This window comes from Zalophus californianus, chromosome 6 (assembly GCF_009762305.2).
Source record: "Zalophus californianus isolate mZalCal1 chromosome 6, mZalCal1.pri.v2, whole genome shotgun sequence".
Taxonomy (NCBI): domain Eukaryota; kingdom Metazoa; phylum Chordata; class Mammalia; order Carnivora; family Otariidae; genus Zalophus; species Zalophus californianus.
Window position 1 is genome coordinate 52,205,551 of NC_045600.1, and position 24,215 is coordinate 52,229,765.

The window sequence follows — 24,215 nt, forward strand, 5'->3', positions numbered from 1 at the left end:
GCACAGACGCGGAGAACTAATATCTCAAAGCCCATGTATGCTTAACAAACAGTACAACTCAAAGTGAACTCTAAATGTTTTGACATGTTGTTGATCAGCATTTGGAGAGCTTATGTGCCTCTATCTTTTGTTTGTTTGTAAGGTTAGTGTTGCATAGGTTTAGGGAGGTGCTTTTCAACCAGGGTCACCTCTATCTCCTAGGGGATATCTAATGATGCCTGAAGACAATCTGATTATCATGACGGGGGGAAGGAGGGAAAGGTGTTATTGGCATCTGGTGAGTTGAGATCAGGGACGCTGTTAAAAATCCTACTATGCACATGACAACTCCCACAAAAAAAGAATTATCTGGCCCAAAGTGTCAATAGTGCCACCGTTGAGAAAACCATGGGAAAGAGAAATAAAAAATGTTTTTAAATTATTTTTTTAATATTTTTATTCAATTAATACATGTTCATAGTTTTACAAGTTAAATAGGACTAATAAAAATTCTCAAGAAAATTAGCAATCCTCTGCAATTTTCCCAAACATTTCATTATTTCATCAGGTTACTCCTTATTTCTAAAGAATATACTTATATCAATAGTTCTTATTTAACCAAGTTTAGATATCACTGACACTTTATTTTATTCTCTTTGAACACCTCAGTCCTTCACTTCCCTCTCTGATTTTATTTTTTTTCCTGCTTTCCTTTTTTTCTAGAAGGTTTCTCTAGCTTTATTTCTAAACTTTTTATTGAATTTTAATTTCAGCTGTTGCACTTTAATGTTTATTTCTAAAGACTTCTTCTTGATCTGTTTTTTTTTCAAAAGATTTTATTTATTTATTTGACAGAGAGAGACAGTGAGAGAGGGAACACAAGCAGAGGGAGTGGGAGAGGGAGAAGTAGGCTTCCTGCCTAGCAGAGAACCTGACACGGGGCTGAATCCCAGGACCCTGGGATCATGACCTGAGCTAAAGGCAAACAGTTAACTGAGCTACCCAGGCACCCCTTGATCTCTTTTTTTAATAGCAATGTTTTTATTTCATGAACAAAATATCTCCTTGCATTCCCCTATTGTTATAAACTATATTATCTTTTAAATTTTCTTTCACTCACTGCTTTGCTTCTGTTTTCTCAGAGATTTATTTTTTGTTCCTTTGTTATGACTCCTCTCTTTAATGCAAGAACACTTATTTAAATATCCAGTGATGTTTTGCTGTCCATTTATGTCTAAAAGTGAGAAACTAAAAAACATGCATGCATGGTAAAGACCGTCCACTGGGGACTTCATGGAGCACAATCTGATGGCAATCAGCCATACTGATGGTAGTTCCAACTGCCTGTATCTATATTAGTCAGAATAGGCTATGCCTAACAAAGAACCCCAAAGTTTCCATGGCTCAACACTCTGGGACTGTGTGTCAACTGCAAATCAGGTGATCTGTAGTATAGCTGTGCTCCTCATGGTGGCTCAGCCATCTAGGCTGCTTCCAGGCTAGTTCCTTCATGCCAACACACGGCTTCCATGGTCACCATTGAAGAGTGACCCATGTCACTTCTCTTCACAGCCCACTGTCCAGAAATAGCGACCTAACTCCATCTAAATGCAAAGGGGTGGAGAGCATATGGTTATTTTGTGAGGGCCTATTCAGCTTCTCCATTGGCCTGACTCACATGTATAGATCTTAAAACTAAACAAAGCATGCAGAAATGTGGCGGGGGGGGGGGCGGGAGGGTTAAAGATCTTTTATTTATTTATTTGAGGGGCGGGAGGGAGGAGCAGAGGGAGAGGAACAAGCAGAATCTGCGCTGAGCACAGAGCCCGCTGGGGAGCTTGATCTCAAGACCCAGAGATCATGACCTGAGCCGAAATCAAGAGTCAGATGCTTAACCTACTGAGCCACCCAGGTGCCCCAGAAATGTGGTTTTGACTATTAGGCATGTTTAGAACATTCAACAGGAATATATCTGTCTTCACTCTTACCCAATTTGACATATTCTTTGCTTTTTATTTTTTGTATTACTTCTTTAGGGTTGGAATTCCTCAGGAGAGGAGAGAAAGGAAAAAGAAATCCTTCCTATTTCTTTTCATCTTTATTTATATCTCTATGTATGAAATTGTCTTTAGAAATTCAAATCAATACAGAGATGTGATTAATGTGACTGTGGCCATCAAATGGATTGTTAAGAAAGGGAAATGAAATTTTTAAGTTTTCAAACACATATTTTTATATTTCAATGACAACATTTATGAAATCTACTACCTTTAAGATGAAGGAGTAGTCATTTATTCCAGTTGTCTACCTTTTCTCAATCACCCTCACACTAGTGCCTATGATGATTAATTTTATGTGTCCACTTGACTAGGCCATGCGGTGCTCAGATATTTGGTTTAACATTTTTCTGAGTATATCTTTGAGAGTGTTTCTAGATGAGCTCAACATTTAAATCAAATTGCCCTCCCCAGTGTGGGTGGGCCTTATTCAATCCACAGAAGGCCTGAATAGAACAAAGAACATGGAGTATGGGAGAATTTGCTTTCTCTGCCTGACTGTCCTTAAACTGGGACATCAATCTCCTGCCTTCAAAATCAGACTTGGACTGGATTTCCTAGATGTGGCCTCCCCATGCACTTGTATAGGCTTCTTCACAGCCTGGTTGCAATAGCAAACAGTCGGTGAGAACCGGATAGAAGTATATTATATTTTATGACCTAACTTCCGAGTCATCTAGCCTCACTTCTGCCATACTCTATTCATCAAGGCAGTCACAAAAACCAACCTAGCTTCAAAGACAGAAGATACAAACTCCATCTCTTGAGAGGGGAGTGACAACTTTCTAGGAAAGAATGTGAGATGGGAGATACTGTTGCCTAAGATAGAGGAACATGGATTTGCCACTATAGTCCTGCCTACCAACTCATACAAGAAATTTACTAATGAACAGACTTTGTTACCATGTATGCCGTCTCACTATCTTCTGTTGAATGGACTATCTGAAGGCCTAGAATCAGAACTCAGCAATTCAGGGGAAATACAAAGCCAAAGCTCACAAGAATGAGCTGTAGCATGTAATATTCAAAAGGTAGCAATGTTATCCAAAATCTTTTCATTCTGGCAATGTCTAGAGGAAGAGGTAAAGGAAGAGACAAATCTGTGTGTACTCCAGATATAGATGATCTATTTCACCAAAAGAAGATCTACTTTTTCATTTCCCTCAATATCTAAAGGTCACCAAGAGAACAGAAGGAAGAACAGAATTTCACAAACAGATCCTTGAGCTGGAATTTAGTTTCCAAATTCATCCATTAAATTAATCAAAAACACGGGAGTTTCTACAACACAACTAGAAATACAACAGAAACAAGAAAATAGAAACAAGGGACTTCTACTCTAATAGGCAAGACAGCAACTCACTGTAGTAAGTGTTATGTGGATAAGCATGGGGGCTCCTCAGGACAGATATTTAGCCAGCTGCTTATAATCATTATCCATTCTGACCAAACCGTTCTCTGTTTTGATTGCTTGGTGCCCCTGCCACTGTAGGTGACAAATATCTTCAATAACACCCCTGGTGCTATTATAAGAGATGAGAGGGGCACCTACCTGAGGGTCCAGCTTGTTTATGGAACTGCAGAGAATATGCTAGAGCTGTAGCCTGGAGTGCAAAATGGAGAGTGGCAATGGAGGAGACTGGAGAAAGAAACTGTAGTCAGATCATAAGGGTTCTATGTTATTTTGGGGTAAACAGGGAGCTATTGAAGGCATTTTCATTAAGAGAGTAAGTCAATCAGATTGGTCTTTTGAAAATATTATTCTGCCTGACCGTGAAAAATTGAGGTGGCAAGATGTCAGGCAGATACCAGGAGGCAATTTCCAGAACCCAGGAAAGAGAAAGCAAAGTTAACATGATGAGGATAGAGGAAATTAGACAAATTTAAGATATTAAGAAGGTGGAAGGTAAAGGATTTTGAGATTATTGGATATGAGTAAGGCAGAGAGGAAGGTAGGAGAAAGTTTTCAAATATGACCTTCAGATTTCCTATGTGGCCAGTAGTATAGCTGCTGCCAAAGACACAACCCTCACTGTTCTGTGGCTACTGGCCACTGTAAGGCAGAAAAACAGCAGTGACAGCTCAGTTCTAGCTGAAACAGCCAAGGATGACAGGACATCATCAGAATGGTACCCATTTCTGGCTCAAATGGGGAACAAAAAACAAGAAGTTTAGGCAGGTGGGCCAGATATTGCCCCCCTCCCCCAATCCTCTGCCACACGCAATACAAACACCTGAAGATTACAATTATTGTAAGAGAGTAGTGTTGGACATGCTTATATTGCACAGTGTTGTAGCAATAAAAGACCCTGAATTTTCTTTAGGGGACTTGTGTAAATGGGAGAAAATGTGGAGAGTTTGACCCAGCTGGAAATACCAAAGTCACCAGGAAAAACAGAACCTAAGTCCTGGGCATTACTCTTTCCCCAAGGAATACCTTCTTAGCCTTTCTATGCCAATAAAAGTTACCCGGTGGAGCAAGATTTCAAGAGATCCAATAGGCTAGCATGTCCTAACCAGGAAATTAAGAATTTTATAGCCTCATTCCTTCCAGCAATTGAAATCTCCTAAAATTAAAACTCCTCAGGTAGGATTGTAGAAGTTTAATCGTAATAGAGTCTTCCAGGAAGAGCAAATAGCAGAGTATTATCTCAGGCCTTGCAGAAATATAAATATTGAGACTCCTTGCAGTAGTTGCTTACTAAAGAATTGTTTCCTCTGGGTCATTTCTCAGTTCAGAAGCCATCCGAAATGCACTTATATCCTCATAGAAGAGCATCTGATAGTCTCTCCAATTCTGCAAGTTCCCTTTAAAATTATCTGATTTGTAATTCCTATTTCTTAAGTAATTCTTAGTTATATTCCAGTCACAAATATCTTTATTTGAAGTCTCTCCAAAATGCAGGGGCACCTGGGTGGCTCAGTCGGTTAAGCATCTGTCTTCAGCTCAGGTCGTGATCTCAGGATCCTGGGATAGAACCCCGCATTGGGCCCCCTGCTGAGCTAGGAGTCTGCTTCTCTTTCTCCCTCTGCCCCTCCCCGCTGCTTGGCACTCCCTCTCCCCCCCCCCCACCGGCTCTGTCTCAAATAAATAAAATATTAAAAAATGCCTGCTAGAATCACTCACTGAACAGTTTCTTCCAGTTTCTTAAATAATCTACAGAGATTTTGTTTAACTTCTTCCTTTAAATAGCTTTTGAGCAAGTACTATTTCAATTGATTAAAATATCCTCTTCAGAGAAAATGTGGGAGTTTTGTGTGTTCTTGATTTACTAAGATGTATCTCAACTTTGGACAATAAAGTTAAAATTTCAAAAGTAAATCACTCTATCTATGGTATTGAAATGTAAAGTTTATCTAAGAATGTGTCATCCTCACACTCACAGAACTGTAAAACAGATATCTCTGCCTGACTCAACATATTTAAGACTAAACTTACTATCCTTATTATTGCTCCCCAATGCATTTCAACTGGTTATTTCTTTCATAATCACTGTCTTGGGATTTGCAATCACCAGTTATGCAACCAACAAAGACAAGTTTAGGCATTATTGTATGTTTTGTATATTGTATATTTCCCACAGTCAGTGATCACCAAATCCTATTTATTCTATTCCCAAAACACTTTTTCTTCTCCATTCCCTCAAACTTACTCATGCTCAGTTGTACAGAATTACTGGATATTACCCCCAAATCCAGGCTATTTTATATCTTCATGGCTTTTCTCAGTTTGTTTTATATCTGGAATGCCCATTCCTTCTTTTTCCTATGCCCATTTTTCAGGACTCAGATAGTGTCATCTTCTCAGTTAATCTTTTCTTAACCATCCACTGACTCCCACACCCACCAAAATTTTATCCCCTATGGAATCTCATATATACCTTTAATAAAACACCTATAATACACTGCCTACTTATGTCACTGTTTACATGGCCATATCCATACTATTAAACCAAAAGCTCCCTCTGGAAAGAGACCATTTCCGAATTTGCTTTGTATCCCTGGGGCCTACCACAATGCCTGGCTAGGTAAATATCTGTTGAATGAATGAATGAATGAATGAATTCAGAACAACATGCAGTTTCTGTAATATATTGTTTTATGCATCAGAGAAGACATTGAGATCATGGGCTTTAGAGTCATGCAAATGTAAGATTAAGTCCTCAGTTTAACAATGTCTAAGTTGCTTGTCCCTGACAAGTTAGCCTCCCAAAATTTCAGGTTCCTCATTTATAAAATAGGGATAATACCACTACCTCTTCCAGTTCTTGTGAGGATTAAATGGGGATATATACAAAAAGAACACAGGAGTCAACTGGTATCTAACAAGGACTTAATACATATTAGTCATTAGTATTATTATCAATATTTTTGCCTATATTCTTCCCTGTGTCAGATGACTTCCCTCCCCAAGATACCCTTCCTTTATTTTTTTTGTTTTGTTTTTGTTTTTTAAAGATTTTCATTTATTTATCAGAGAGAGAGAGAGAGAGAGAGAGACACAGAGGCAGGCAGAGGGAGAAGCAGGCTTCCCGCAGAGCGGGGAACCCGACGCGGGGCTCGATCCCAGGACCCCCGGAACCATGACCCGAGCCGAAGGCAGACGCGTTAACGACTGAGCCACCCAGGCGCCCCCCCCTTCCTTTATTTTTTAACCAAGACAGCATTTTGTCGTCTTTTAAAACTCAAGTAGGATAATGTCTCCTCTGGGAGCTTTCCCTGACTACTCCCCACCCCATCCCTTGTGGTTTAGGTGGCATTCTTTTTCACCTTTCTCAAAGCACCTTATATTATCTCTCCCACAGTACATACCATACACAGCAAGTATCTGTTTGCTTGCCCATCTCTTGCACTAAACCAAGAACTTGATAAGAACAAGAACTATGTATTTTATCCCCAGAACCTAGCGATATGCATACAGATATTTTATACCTAACAAATGGCAGCCAAAAGAAGAAATACTTCCTATTAAAGTACCATGAACTCGATGGACATGCAAATATTTCTTGATAACTCAATAAGGTCAAATGGGCAATTTAATATGCCCTATAATGTTATTTGGAATAGATTAAATCAATTCCACATTGAATTAAAATGATGCCACCTAGAACAGAAAGAAATTAAGTGGTCATATAGGATATTTCATTTGGTCTATAAGGTGAAATTGGGTGTAGCATCTGGCATCAAGACCCTTTATGAACAAGCTCTTGTTTATATTTGCAGCTCTACTTTACAACTAATTTCAAAAAATAATCAGAGAAAGCTAATTCAACCCGAAGTAGAATAAAGCTTGATGGTAAACTCTTTTAGTCCCAAAAGCTGTTTCTTTCCAGGCTTTCTTTTTTATTATTTTAAATGTTTACTGCTTTATTCTCCATTCTGCTTAACACAAGCAAATTAAGACTATCAACACTTGTCTTAATTTCCACACATCATTACAATGAAACCTGCAGAAAATAGCAAATTTTTGGATCTTGTCTTAATTTCCACACATCATTATAATGAAACCTGCAGAAAATAGCAAATTTTGGATCATGTAATTTAAGGTTTGATTTGTATTTAATGAAGAAAAATTCATCCCTGAAAACAGCATGGAATCCTAAGATAATGGCTTAAAATATTTATTTATAATTGGGAGGGCAGACAGACTCTTAATCATGGCATGGCTTAATTATAGCAGCATAAGCAGAATTACCACTGTTGTAATATATTACTAATTTGTAAGATGAATCATCTTGTTTCAGTTTTCAAAATAGAAAGAATTCAACACATGATTGTATGACTACTTGGTTTAAATTATTTTTCATTTGGATCTTGTCTGCTGATAACTAAACATTAATTTTTATTTCTTTCTCTACACATTAATTTTAACATCTCAAACTTAAAAAGAAGAATATTAACCTATTAGCCATTTTAATTTGCATTACTCATTGGGCATCAACTTTCATTATCTATTTACTGATTTTTAAATTTGTTTCAAACAGTTCTCAACACTTATTCTTCTTCTCATTAATACATGAGTAAACTCCGGCATTAGAGTTATAACTAAGGTATGGTGAGGTATAGTGAGAAGCAGAAAAATGCCTTGGAAATTATACAAGTTAAAGGCTGAAAAAGTACTTCATAGTTAATTCTAGTTCTTCAGGATAGTATCATTTGGTGTTGTTATAACAATTCTTTGCTTTTATTTTTCAACTTAATGTTTAAAATTCATTTTTTAAATGACATAATTTTCTTTTAACTATCATTCTTTAGAAAAGAGACCATGAAAGCAACATATCACTATTTTTAATGTCACCTACTTCCAGCAGTCTTTTTTTCTCTTTACTACTTTGCCATTCACTGTAGAATGTATTCTAGCAATAAACTCTAGACCTGACATATATAGCTGGAGAAAATGGCTATTTTAAATTCCCTTTTCAAAAAGAGTTTTTGCCACAAATTCAAGGCATTCTTTTTTCCTTAAAAACAAAACAAAACAAAACAAAACAAAAAAAAAACAGAGCTTAGAAAAGAAAAATGTGTCATTGTTACATCAGAGACCAGAAAGTCTCTACAAAACTAAATAAAGAATTGAAACAAATTTCAGGATTATCTAAATTCCAGTATGTCCAAGCAAAGTGGATTTAAGGAACTTGAATTCTCCTGAAAGTTTATTCAATCCTTCAACTCACTCTCAAATTGTAAAGGATGATATATTGGAAGAGTTCGCATAGTTAAGCCTTGAGAAATTCAACATATAATTCTGGGGTTATGAGATCATTTTCCGAAAACAGAGATGTAATCCCTCGTTCTGGTGGATTCTTCATTCCCAGTCTGTCTCACTTTAGAACCGCTCTTCAGATCAGCTCTGCAAATCGGCCGTATATACAAGCTCATCACAGATGCCTCTCAGATAAGCATTAATGAGACATTTGCCTCTGCCAGGACTTCAAGAATCCAGTCTCTGTGACTTAGCGCTGGAATAATTTACTACCATGGAGAGTCCAGAAGAATCAAAGCAGAAAAAGTGATTAAGAAATTCTATCTGAAACTAATTACAGAAATTATAAAATTTACAGAGATTAACCCAGTTAGATATTTTCTTTGATTTTTTTCCCAGAGTAATATACCATGGCCTCGCCTAATTCCTCTCCATATGCTTATGATAGAGTAATACCATTTACTATTAAAAAATGTAATTGCATCTATAAATATTCAATGAAATATTTTCACTTGAAGACAAATTGAAATGTGCAATATTATTGGTCCTTCCTTTTACTTAATCTCGTCCTAGACAATTTGATGGTTTCTTCCTGACAGTACCACTCTCAGCATCAGTCATAACAGTGAAAGTCTAGCTTACCTGTGTGAGGGAGAATTATCACTTAAAGCTGACATAGTCATATCATTGACCTTGAGCTGCTTCTGAAGAAAATGAATTGGCTTACTGAGGCAGTTAAGTAGAAAGCAAAAACCATCATTTTCTAAAGGTTTTCAAGGTAGAAATCCTCAGGGACAATCTTTAGTCAGTGTCTAAGGCTTAATTAACTGTCTTAATTCACTATGATTAATGATTTTTAAAACTCTGGGGCACCAAGTTTCTTATATGTTGTGTTATATAAACCTTGTAAGTGGGATGTTTTTCAACTGAACATCATAACTTACACACAAACAACATTAACAACTGTAATAGATTTATGCATTATGTCACTTAATATGAAAGACATTTCCAGTTGAGGGCTCTCATTCATTCAAACAATGATGTCAATTTCTCACCCAAAATACATATCTTATCACAGAGAAAACTTTTCTTTCATCAACAAATGACACTCCATTCTTCCTGTTTCCACAAGTGACTCTGCCTCTTAGAAAACCCACTAATGACTCATTTTTGTCAAATTCAGATTTAAGTCATATTCTTTAAAAATCTCTTTATTTCTTAACTGCTAGTGATGAGAAACTAGGAAATAGAAGAAATGAATATGAATGCATATGGATGTCAAAACTCTGCATATTCTTAAAGATAAATAAAGTTCAAGTCCTACCATCCAAAGCAAATTACATAAAATTTGGTGTACTGCTATTACCTAAAGTAGATAGGACAAAAGTTTCTATATTTAATCAAAAATAGGATCAATCACAATCATTTGCCACAAAACATGTAAAACTGGTACAGAAGTTGTATTGATGTATTTCAGTTTCTATGGGATGGAGAGAATGAGAACCAAAAACCTTCTTCAAATCCCAGTATGATCTTCAAACAGATGCTAATGACTGCACTGTGGTGGACTACTCAGACTTCCACTTTGGTCTCATTTACCCTCAAAGCCAATTTATTTCAGGTCCACAAGCACTCAGAAAAGCAGGCATGGCTAATGCCCCCAGGTTCTCCCTAAGTGTGTCAGCAATATGCAACTCAAACCCTTGAACTTAACTTATTTCCCGCTTGCTTTAGGATAAAGTCATAACATCATCACAAGAAACCAAAACTAGTTAGGCACCAAAGCATTACCCTACTAACACTACTGCCTTCAAGAATTTGTTCCAAAAGCATACACTAACTTTAGACAGTAAGGAGTATGCCAAACTTAGGACAAAATTGGCATGATGCGTGTACCAGATGATCATATGAAACCTTCAGCAGTTATCAAGATTGAAAAACAAAGACAAAGGGAAACTTTCCAAGGAAATAAAACCCTCATTCCGCTAAACTCATCCCCTTAAGAAATTTAAATAACTCTAGCTATTGAAACACTTATAAATTATACATAATTTTTTAAAAGATTTTGTTTATTTATTTGACAGAGAGAGACACAGTGAGAGAGGGAACACAAGCAGGGGGAGTGGAAATGGAGAAGCAGCCTTCCCACGAGCAGGGAGCCCGATGAGGGGTTTGATCCCAGGACCCTGGCATCATGACCTGAGCCAAAGGCAGACGCTTGATGACTGAGCCACTCAGGTGCCCCTAAATTATATATAATTTTGATGAGTCAAGTAATTTAAATACAAACTAACTCTTCTCTAAAGTCTGTGTATTTCATTTGAGATACGGAATTCATCACTTGAATTATTTTTTCTTCTTCCAGAGAGAAATAATGAGTTTAATTTTACATGATTGATATGTGTTTAAGATAGCTTTAAAAAGAATACCAAAGGATATAAATAAATAAATAAATAAATAAATAAATAAATAAATAAAATACCAAAAGAGGCTTTTATTCATGGAAAATAAAATGTCTTAGAGAATACATTGGAAGGCCATTAGATTTTTTTCCCTACATTTCTTTTCATGTTAAGCTTAATTGATGATGTAGTTCAGTTCTTAGTAATGTAAAAATTTTTGATGTCAAAAAAAAGACACAAATTAACTAGGAAAAGAAATGAATATATACACATAGGATCTTTAGGGTGTTGATAGGTAGTCATTAATCATTCTAGGAATATTAAGACAGTACAGCCCCCAGTAAAAATCTGCAACATTGTTTTTTTTTTGGCACAAAGTCTGTGACAGTTGAAAAATCCATTCTATTTCTGCCCTTGTTAATAAAATGCACAACTTATACCTCTGAAAAGTTTTACAACTAAACCTCTAGGGACCTACTTTCTGTCCTGTACATAAAGAGAAAATGTCCGGAAGTGGAGACTTGTGAGTAGATGACCTTGAAAGGTTTATTCACTAGATTATATCACTTGTAAAATAGTATGATTTTGAAGAAAGAAAAGGCCCATGATAAATAGTCTCTCCTTTGTGCAAAAATCTCTATAATGAAAGAGCTCATGCTAATAAAACAATTCCTATATAATACAATACATATTTTACTACCTAGTAAAAGACATAAATGAAGATTATCATCATGCTTTTATCAGTTAACTATTGCTGGGTAACAAACCACAACATAATTCAATGGCTTAAAACAACAGTCATTTATTATAGTTCACATGTCTGTGAGTCAGGTAGAAGCCAGTTCAACTCAACCAGGCTCACCTATGCATCTGCTGTGCATGATTTATGCAACTGGGGGTTGTCTAGGAACTCTGCTCTATGTTGGCTTTGTCTGGGGCAGCTTAACTAGGGCAACTCCACTCCAAGTGTCTCTCATCCTCCTACTAGAACTGTCAGGCTAGGCTGGACATGTCCTTCTCATGGTAGTGGCAGAATTACTAGAGAACAACTGAAATCACACAAGCACTTTTTCAAACTTTTGCTTATATCATGATTTTTAGGGTCCCATTGACCAAAGCAAGAAATGTAGTCAAACACAGATTCAATAGAAAGGAAACTATATTCTGCCTCTTGATGGAAGGAGTGGTAAACTCAACTGGCAAAGGGTGTGGCTAACAAAAAGAGGTGAAGAATGAGGGTCATTAATACACTCTAATTGATAAAAGCCGTAGACAATAAATGAGATTAATATGAAATCTACAAAGCAAAATAGCAAGCATTTAGAAAATGCCGGAAATTAGGGGAAATTTCTTTTTTGCCTTATTCATAACAGCTGCACCAAGTCTTAATTGTCTGTATATGTATATCCCCTGGTTGAGAACTGATACAAGCCAATTTGGCCATTCATAATTATCAGAACCTCTAACCACTTTAGGTAAGGGAAAGTGCTGTGATTTCTTCTCTACAACCTGACTACCAGATAGTATGTTACAATGAAAGTAAGCTTCAAAACGAATTCTACTATATATAAAAACACTCATTAGCCATCATGCCCCAAAGAGTCATATAAGATAATTTTGTAAGCTTGGTAAAGTTCACATCAGCCTGTCCTTTTAGGCATTTTGATAAATGCAACACATAAAAGGTGCAATTCAAAGTCAACACAACAATATCCTGAAGGCAACATCAGCCAACTCTAGAAATCAAGAAACTAAGTTCTTGGAACTCTAGATCTAGGCCACTGTTAGCACTATTTTGTATAAGTGAGTTTTTTCCAAATTTTTACTCTTTGTTTTTGCAAGAGAGGCAATGAATGTGCAATTCTAATCCTCAACAGTTCCTGAACACCACTCATTTCAGCAGGGGATATTATTTCTAACATCACTTTTTGTTAACTAATGAACATTTTGGTACTGACTTGATGATAATATGTGAATTGTTTGCTATAACCACCTTTGGAGTGTATATTCCTCATTAAGTTACTTCAGAGAGTAACCAACAACTCCTGGAATGTAAATTCTGATTAGGGCACCTCTGATGTTCACTAACAGCCCCTTAGCTATAAAAGAAAATTAACTTAAACACACCACATACCTCACACTGTTTGTACTGAAATATTTTAAAGTAAATTACAGGCAATATAATCCCCATACAATATAAGATGTAAGGAATAATCTTCAAAATAAAGTCTGGCAGTATAATTGTATAATATTCAACAAATCTGTCTTAACATTTCTTTTTTTTTTTCATCTTCCAACACTCAGAGCCTCAATTTTTAAGACTGGCTCTGCTGCTTTTTCTATGATTCTGTTTATTTTGTGCATTTCACAAACTCTTCCAATTGCTGATTATAAATGCCATCTTCATTTCTTCAGTGCCTCTGAGTTCCTGAAAATTTTGCTTCTACAGTCTGAAACTGACATTTAAGATCCATTTTTAATACTCAAACAGAAAACTCTCTGCAGTATTTGATATTGTTGACCACTATCTCTTTTCTATCTTTTCAAATACTATCTCCTACAGACATCTAGGCTCCTCTAATGGTTTTTAAACTAACCCTTCTTACTTCTCCTTCCCCTCACTTATATGCCTGTACACCTTACCTTCTACCTCACACCATGCAGACCTCAGCACCTCTGAACCTCTTTGAGGGAGAATTTCTCTCCAAATTCACTTTGCGGAGAGTTCATCAGTCTCCTCATGGCTTGAACTATCACCACAATATTGAAAACTCCCATACTGACTGCAACTAAGCTTCAAATTCTTGTCATCAAACCATGTCTTCTTCTCTTAAATTTTCCCCACCAAATTAGCTACCAGCCAGTCCTTTGTCATCCTTTCCAATTGTGCCAATTCTCATCGATCTTTACTGTTTTAATAGTTTTTGTTGGGGCGCCTGGGTGGCTCAGTTGGTTAAGCATTCAACTCTTCGTTTTGGCTCAGGTCATGATCACAGGGTCGGGAGATCGAACCCTGCATTGGGCTCCATGTTTACTGTGGAGCCTGCTTCATATTATCTCTCTTTCCCTCTCCCTCTGACCCTACCCCCCACTCATCCACACTCTCTCTCTCTAAAAAAAAAAAATAGTTTTCCTCCTCTTTAATAGTTTTTCACTTGACAAATATTTTTGCTGAATACTCACTACCTGCCAGGCACTGCTCAAGAAGCTAGGTATATAGCAGTTAATAAGATTAATTAATAAAAATAAGATAGAGGCACCTGGGTGGCTCAGTCATTTAAGCGTCCAACTCTTGATTTCAGCTCTAGTCATGCTCTCAGGGTTGTGGGGTCAAGCCTTGTATCAGGCTCTGTGCTGGACATGGAGCCTACCTGGGATTCTGTCTCTCTCTCTCCCTCCATCCCTCGAACCCCCTGAATAAAAATAGAATAAAATAAAATAAATAAAACAGACACCTCATCAAGTTTGAAGCCCCCTTTCACTGAGATTTTCCAGTTCCTACATTTCTTCCAAAGTGCTTTTCCATGTCGAGAAAGTTATCCCATTCTAGTTCTACACCCAAGTTTTTCTTTTTTAAATTCAATCTCATTTTCTGTTGTATATAACCTATACCTTACCATCTAGTTCTTGAGTTGAATAATTTTTATAGCTAATGTACACATACATAATCTGTTTGTATATATGTATGCATATTTAATAATACATTATATAACATGAACAATATGTATAAAGGAAAACTTCTCAACTATGTTGTAAGTTCTTAAAGGGTAATGTATTTCTATCTAATGTCTATAGCATGCAGTAAGAACATAAAAATATTTAATAAATGAATCATTAAGAACATGTTAAAAAAGAAGAAGAAGAAGAGAGTAGGAAGGGAAAAATGAAGGGAGGGAAATCGAAGGGGGAGATGAACCATGAGAGACTATGGACTCTGAGAAACAAACTGAGGGTTCTAGAGGGGAGGAGGTGGGGGGATGGGTTAGCCTGGTGATGGGTATTAAAGAGGGCACATTCTGCATGGAGCACTGGGTGTTATATGCAAATAATGGATCATGGAACACTACATCAAAAACTAATGATGTAATGTATGGTGATTAACATAACATAATAAAATAAAATTTAAAATAAATAAATAAATTACATTCAAATTAGAAAAAAGAAAGAAAAAAAAGAACACCACTGGACTAAATGGGGAAAAACTGAGAGCTTTTCCCTTATGGTCAGGAACATGGCAGGGATGTCCACCATCACTACTGCTATTCAACATAGTACTAGAAGTCCTAGCCGCAGCAATCAGACAACAAAAAGAAATAAAAGGCATCCATATCAGCAAAGAAGAAGTCAAACTCTCACTCTTTGCAGATAATATGATACTTTATGTGGAAAACCCAAAAGACTCCACCCCAAAACTGCTAGAACTCATACAGGAATTCAGTAAAGTGGCAGGATATAAAATCAATGCACAGAAATCAGGGGCATTTCTATATACCAACAACAAGACTGAAGAAAGAGAAATTAAGGAGTCGATCCCATTTACAATTGCACCCAAAACCGTAAGATACCTAGGAATAAATTTAAAGAAAGAGGCAAAGGATCTGTACTCAGGAAACAATAAAATACTTAAGAAAGAAATTGAGGAAGACACAAAGAAATGGAAAAATGTTCCATGCTCATGGATTGGAAGAACAAATATTGTGAAGATCTCAATGCTACCTAGAGCAATCTACACATTCAATGCAATCTCTATCAAAAGACCATCCACTTTTTTGAAAGAAATGGAACAAATGATCCTAAAATTTGTATGGAACCAGAAAGGACCCCAAAAAGCCAGAGGAATGTTGAAAAAGAAAAGCAAAGCTGGTGGCATCACAATTCCAGACTTCAAGCTCTATTACAAAGCTGTCATCATCGAGACAGTATGGTACTGGCATAAAAACAGACACATAGATCGATGGAACAGAATAGAGAGCCCAGAAATGGACCCTCAACTCTATGGTTAACTCATCTTTGACAAAGCAGGAAAGAATGTCCAATGGAAAAAAGACAGTCTCTTCAACAAATGGTGTTGGGAAAATTGGACAGCCACGTGCAGAAGAATGAAACTGGACCATTTCCTTATACCACACACAAAAATAGACTCAAAATGGATGAAAGACCTAAATGTGAGACAGGAATCCATCAAAATCCTAGAGGAGAACACAGGTAGCAACCTCTTCGACCTCAGCCGCAGCAAATTCTTCCTAGAAACATCGCCAAAGGCAAGGGAAGCAAGGGCAAAAATGAACTATTGGGACTTCATCAAGATAAAAGCTTTTGCACAGCAAAGGAAACAGTTGACAAAACCAAAAGACAACTGACAGAATGGGAGAAGATATTTGCAAATGACATATCAGATAAAGGGCTAGTATCCAAATTCTATGAAGAACTTATCAAACTCAACACCAAAAGAACATTTGTTCTGCCTATTTGACTGTTCCAGTCAAGAAATGGGCAGAAGATACGAACAGACATTTCTGCAAAGAAGCCATCCAAATGGCCAACAGACACATGAAAAAGTGCTCAACATCACTCGGCATCAGGGAAATCCAAATCAAAACCTCAATGAGATACCATTTCATACCAGTCAGAATAGCTAAAATTAACAAGTCAGGAAATGAGAGATGTTGGTGGGGATGTAGAGAAAGAGGAACCCTCCTACACTGTTGGTGGGAATGCAAGCTGTTGCAGCCACTCTGGAAAACAATATGGAGGTTCCTCAAAAGTTGAAAATAGAGCTACCCTACGACCCAGCAATTGCACTACTGGGTATTTACCCCAAAGATACAAATGGAGGGATCCGAAGGGGTATGTGCACCCCGGTGTTCATAGCAGCAATGTCCACAATAGCCAAACTATGGAAAGAGCCAAGATGTCCATCAACAGATGAATGGATAAAGAAGATGTGGTGTATATATACAACGGAATATTATGCAGCCATCTAAGAAACAAAATCCTTAGAGGGAGGGGGTGGGAGATGGGTTAGCCTGGTGATGGGTATTAAAGAGGGCACATTCTGCATGGAGCACTGGGTGTTATACACCAACAACAAATCATGGAACACTACATCAAAAACCAATGATGTAATGTGATTAACATAACAATAAAAATTTAAAAAAAAACTAAATCTTGTCATTTGCAATGACATGGATGGAACTAGAGGGTATTATGCTAAGCGAAATAAGTCAATCAGAGAAAGAGAAACTGATATGAGGAATTTGAGAAACAAGATAGAGGACCATAGGGGAAGGGAGGAAAAAATGAAACAAGATGAAACCAGAGAGGGAAACAAACCATAAGAGACTCTTAATCTCGGGAAATAAATTGAGGGTTGCTGGAGTGGTGGGGGGTGGGAGGGATGGGGTGGCTGGGTGATGGACATTGAGGAGGGTATGTGCTATGGTGAGCACTATAAATTGTGTAAGACTGATGAATCACGAATATGTACCTCTGAAAAAATAATACAATATGTTTAAAAAAAAAAGAAGAAGATAGTAGGAGGAAAAATGAAGGGGGGAGAATCAGAGGGAGAGACAAACCATGAGAGACTATGGACTCTGAGAAACAAACTGAGGGTTTTAGAGGGGAGGCAGGTGGGGGGATGGGTTAGCCCGGTGATGGGTGTTAAGGAGGGCACGTACTGCATGGAGCACTGGGTGTTATATGCAAACAATGAATCATGGAACACTACATCAAAAACTAATGATGTAATGTATGGTGACTAACATAACATAATAAAATAAAATTTAAAAAATAAACACCACTGGAAAGGGAACATCTTTTTGGGTATAAATGGAACATAGAGAAATATCAACTTAATTCCTTATTGCAAAAATAATAGGTAACCCGTATTGAATAGTTAAATGTGCCAACCATCACTGTAAGAGCTTTACACATATTTAATCCCCCAACATAAAATCCTATGAAAGATACCATTATTATCCCCATTTTTCTACATGTAAAACAGGCAGAGAAAAGTTAACTTTTCAAGGCCAGTAAATGATAGGGTCAAAATTCAACTCAAGGAAAATTTGATTCTAAATCCAAATTCCAATCTATTCTGCTATACTGTATTTCATGATTCTGAGTCTACAGATTTAGACTCTGGCACTATCAAATGTTTTTACTCTAATAACCTTTATGAGTATCTGCATATTGATGTCATAGTGAAAGCTCCAGCTGTCAATAGAAAAGAAAAAGCCCTGATAAATTCATGAATTAGACTTCTTTTAACATATTAGCTTTGTATAAGGTGACTTATAATTTTTCATCCAAATCAAAACACTTTGGGAATAGAGGGGGTACCCTATTTATTATCTTTTGCTGCATAACAAATTAACCCAAAATTTAGCAGCATAAAACAACAAATACTCATTATCTCACACACTTTCTCAGGGTCATACATCCAAGAGAGGCTTAACTGAGTGGTTCTATGCCAGAGTCCCTTATGAAGTTACAGTCAAGATATAGACCCAGACTATAGTCATCCGAAGGCTTTCCTGGACTGGAGGACGTGTTTCCACACCCCAAATGGCTATTGGCAGAAAGCTTCAGTTCCTCACATAAGCCTTTCCATGAAGGCTGCTCCTGGCAAGATATCAGGTTTCTCAAGGAGTGAATGATCAGAAAGAGAGAGAGAGAGAAAAGGAGAGACAGAGGGAGATGGAATCACAGTGCCTTTTATAATCTAATCTCAGAAGTGACATAATCACTTTTGCTTTATTCTACTGGTCAGACAGACTAACCCTGGTGTACTGTGGTAGAGTCTGAACACTAAGAGGCAGGAATCATTGGGTACCATCTTGGAGGATATTATTAATAATTAAGCCAGGACAACAGACATAAATGAGGAGAGTCCCTAACAAATCAAGTTTTATCACTTCATCTGTTTTGATTTATATTTATCACATCAGGAAGTAATTTCCTATCTATAAAATTGTTTGGTTCTATGACTAAGTGCCTGAAAAATCCATAATATGAGTAACTGCCATGACCTTTTCCTCCTCAGTCCCACCAAATCCCTCTCATGACATTGATGTGGAAGCCACCAGCAGTCAACAACTAGTGGCTTTTCAAACATGTCTCTTCTACTGCAAATACTGGATTGTTGTTCCCCTGTGTCCCTCACAATTTCACCTAGGTCCCCAAAAATCCATATATGTCTCTTCAGCAATCTGGTAGTTTCATGAATGATAAGTACATCAAGGACCTTATAAAACCTAATAATATTGAAAATAAAGTACTTTATAATTTAAATAGGTCTTGATAAGACTAACCATGAAATTTTCTGTTTGGGGGGGATCAGTTTACTGGGAGAAGAAAGCACTGAAATCTAAACAGGATTTGCTAATAATTATTGGTACTTCCTACACTGGGCACTTTCCTTCAACAGTTAACATGACCACTATGCCATCTTAATAACTTCCTCGTGAATTTGGCCCTGGTGCTAAAGTCAACTCCAACTCATTTTCTTTGTCTTTTTTTTTTTTTGATTTTATTTATTTGTCAGAGAGAACGAGAGAGAGAGACAAGCCAGGAGGAATGGCAGGCAGAGAGAGAAGCAGGCTCCCTGCTGAGCAAGGAGCCTGATGCAGGACTCCATCCCAGGACCCTGGGATCATGACCTGAGCTGAAGGCAGACACTTAACTGACTGAACTACCCAGGCATCCCTTCAACTTCTTAGTCTTTAGAAAAGAACTAAAGCAAAGCAACATGTCTAGGTTAAGGAGTTTGGTTATTAGTTTCATTAACTCTCCTTTGTTCTGGGATATAATACTAGATATCAAGCAGATCTATCTATGTCCTGATACAGGACAAAAAAATAAAAATAATAGTGAAGGTACCATTTTATTATTCATTAGAACCGAGTTAAGTAAACCAATCAAGTCAGAAAAACAGTATTTTCCTTCCAATAACTATTAAAAGCAATAAAAATAAACAACTGTGGATGTTAGATTTGGGAGGAATGCAAACTATTCTTTTTTACCCCATGCATATTATATAAGACTATCCTAGAAAAGAGCTCATTAAAGCTGCATAATGTGTGGCTGTCTCAAAGATACAATAACCATCATCATAATATAGTTGGAGTGGTAATTTGGGAGTCAAGCTTAAAACCAGAGAGTCATTCATGATTCATTGCCCTGATATGTTGATATGTTGAAAAGAGAGAAAGAGATTGAGATTGAGAGAGAAACAAGACTATATACCTTCCCCCTATAATTTGTCCAACCTCATGACCAGGAAAGTCAAGAACTACCTACCTGAAGAATGAAAATGACTGTAATCTTCCCATGAAAATCAAGCAAGAAACAATGATTCAGGAGAAACAAATAAAGTATTTCACCAATGTCTATCATGATTCATTTTTACATTCATTCATTTTCAGAACCATCTTGACAAGCCCTGTTAGTAAGGATAAAGGAAAGTAACTGCTTAACCAGAATACATTATTTGCTTTCTTCCTCCTTTCAGTTGTGGTAGGGAGATAAGTTAGTTGCTCTTTTCTAATTTTTCCTCTATTGATAATATATCTTCCCATATCATTTGTAAGCCGAGATCCTTTTTAGCATTTCACTTTTAAAACAAACCTCCTGCCAATTGAAGCTGACTTCACCTTACTAAAAGGCTGGGTAATTCCTCTAGGCAGTAGAATATCTCATTAGTCATTTGAATGTTTTCCTTGGTGGAGTCCTGTCAACTATTTTTTTTTCTTATTCATCTATTCTACTCTAATTCAAGGACCACTATTGATTTACCATAAGTTAAGTCAATTTGCTACAAAATTTTTCTAGCTGATTGAGAATATTCATTCAGGTGCATGGAACAACCACCATGAATCACATATTCATGTGTTTTTAATCTTAAACCTTTAAGTATCTGCTAGAGTTTTCTTGCTTCTCTCTTGTTTTTGCAACACACACACAAAACATTATTTAATGGAGAAGCTAAATTGAAAAACTTCTCATAGGATACATACTGTCATGCAAAGAAAATGTTTTGTGTGTTTATAACCCTCATAAAGAACAGAGCATTCAATCCTGTTTGAAAGAAACTGCAAACTAGCTTTATTCCTTAGATTGTGTTTTCTAATCAAACACTTAGACTAAATTTCTGATTACACACACAAATCCAATAAAATTAGCGGTTGCCATCAAACATAATCCACATAGTCCACTCTTCGCTACTGGTTATCAAAAGCTATAGAGAACTGACACCCAGGTATATCAACACAAATATGGTACCTTGTATTTATGCATTTTCTTCCCACTTGAACATTACAGTTATTGCATTCATATAATAAATATATACGGACCTGGTATGTGCTAGATAGTAAAAAGACAAAGAGACAAAGTGCTTTATCTCCAGGGAAATACCATTCCAGGAATTTTTAATTTATTTTATTTTTAATCTTAACTCTGTGTTTTTCAAATATTTTAGCCAGACTATCATTTTTTTCCAAACCTAATATTACTTAATACATACAACAGAATAAGCCGAAAAGCTGGGATAGCAGCAAGCTCAGTGGAGGGCAGCCATCTGGAAACCTTGACACTCGGCCTCCAAAGTGGACAATGAGGTACCTCTGAGAATCCTATAGCCTCATAGAGCACTTTTTAAATCCAGGGACATAGCAATCTGCTTATTTTTCAGGTAAAAAACAAAACAAACAAAAACCTGTAAGTTAGAGGTACTGTACAACTTGCCAGCCAGAGGCATATCCAGAATTTTCCATGTCTCCTGACACTCAGGTTCCCAGTTCTTTCCAGGGAGCTATAACCACTTCTGATGTTGACACTTTGTCAGAATTATTTCTGCTTGTAAATATTTACCTTTTAGGCTTGATGAGTTCTTAAGACAGATTTGATTACGAAGCAAAAAAAAAAAAAAGAAAGAAAGAAAGAAAGAAAGAAAAAAGAAAGAAAAAAAAAAAAAAGAAAGAAAGAAAAAAGAAAGAAAGAAAAAAAAAGAAAAAAAAAAAAAGAAAGAAAAAAAGAAAGAAAGAAAGAAAGAAAAGAAAGAAAGAAAGAAAGGAAGGAAGGAAGAAGAGAAGAGAGAGAAGAGAGAAGAAAGAAAGAAAAGAAGAAAGATAGCCATTGGCTCATCTCTGGTGTTAGACTTAAGTTGATTTTTAAATGCCTTATCTCTTCCCTAAGTAGATGGATAAGATAGTTCATCAGCCCTTCACAAGTCAGAGCACTAACCACTATAGCTCAGCAGAAAGAAGAGATTTATTCACCTTTGAATCACTGAAAGAAATTCCTATCACTAATACTTCTCCTATCAAATAGCAATCCTGCAAACCTCCAAGAAAATAAATAATGAAATGGTAAACGCGTGCCCAAGGCTGCTATCCTTCCAAGACTATTTCTCTTCTGTTGCTTTGCCCTTTTGTACTATTGCCCCTAGATGCTTCTCACACCCTCTTTCAATACTTAGAGCGAAGTTGTTATGTCACAACCTTCACCCTCACTTGCCCATGCCATGTGCCCTGCTGCTAATAATACATTCCATTGTTAAGAATCCAGGGGCAGCTGGACACAGTGGTCAGAATAATGCCTCCCACTATATTATTGTTCATTATTGATCCCTGCTATGCATATACCTGAACTACTCAAAAAACTAATTTGGGCTGGCTTCATCTCTAGCTCTTAATCACAATAAAACATTCTCTCTCACCTCATCAATTAGTATATGTTCATAGCCAAGAATATAGCACTTTTTAAAAGAAAAGTTAATTCTGATACTTTATTTAAAATAAAAACATTAACTGTTACCCCATGCTATGTTGGTAAAACATTAAACTCAAGCTCCTGAGGTATACTGATTTTATACTGCAGATATTGAATTGTGACCTTTACCATTATAGACTAATTAAAAGTGAAATTTTATGGTATCCCAGCATGCAGTCTTCTTTTAAAGATAAAAAAATGAAAAGAATGAAGAATAATGAATTACAAAGGCAGTTGGAGCTATCAAAAAGGGCTTAATTTAAAAAAAACATTTCCCATAGCCGTGGTACAAGATGTTGGTGCTCATAGTTAAATTAGTTTACAACTCACCTGAATCAAAGTCCTTAATTATTCAATTACTACCGTGTATATTGTTTAATGAGGCCAAATGACCTTCAGGATAATTGCTTTCTTTTTTGTTGTTATTTTCAATATACACTTAATTCCTTGAAACAGACCATCAAGTATATCAACAGATTTCTTCAATAAATAGTTTAGCTTTATGTTAGATAGCCCAACAATATTCAGAAGTCATGTACCTTAAAGACACCCTGTGATTTATTTTCCTCATGTAAGGAATTTCTGATGTAAGGAATAGCATGTTGGTGTTCATATTTGTATGAAATAAGTCATAACACCACTTGATCATGTAAGTATCCACTATATTAACGACTTTGTTTTACAACTACACATTTAATTTTCATGATCTTGCTACCCCTACTGGTTTAACTTCATATATGTACAGATTAGGTCTCTAAATATTTTGGATATGGAAAAAGAAGATATGTAACATTTGAAATAAAACAATATTAAAATAGACCCAACCTAAGTTGTATAAAGTAGCCTTGCAATAAAGGAAAAAGAATATAGAGTCATCCAAATGCTTTGAAAATATTATAGGCCTTTGTTACACCCAAGGATGTGTCCTGAGCCCTTCATGAATCCTAAATTTGTGAATATACAAAAGCATATCATCTCCTTCATAAAATTCAATGAGGTACAACTGAAAAATTTAGGTGATTACTTCAGATGTTTAATGATTCCATAAATATGAGACTGGAGTCATTTGTAAAACTATTAAAATAAATTCTGCCTCTAAAATAAACTCACCACTACATCATGTCATTATAATAATGCAACACAAAATTAACTGAGTTTCTACATTCTTATAGCTTAAATTGGGCCCTGCCCAGGCATGCATAGCCAAGCATTATGTGGGAGCTGAAGTCCACTTGCCAGGCTGAGTACAGAGCTGCATAAGGCCGGCATCAGCCTAGTGGAAAGGGAGTCTTTTTCTATTCT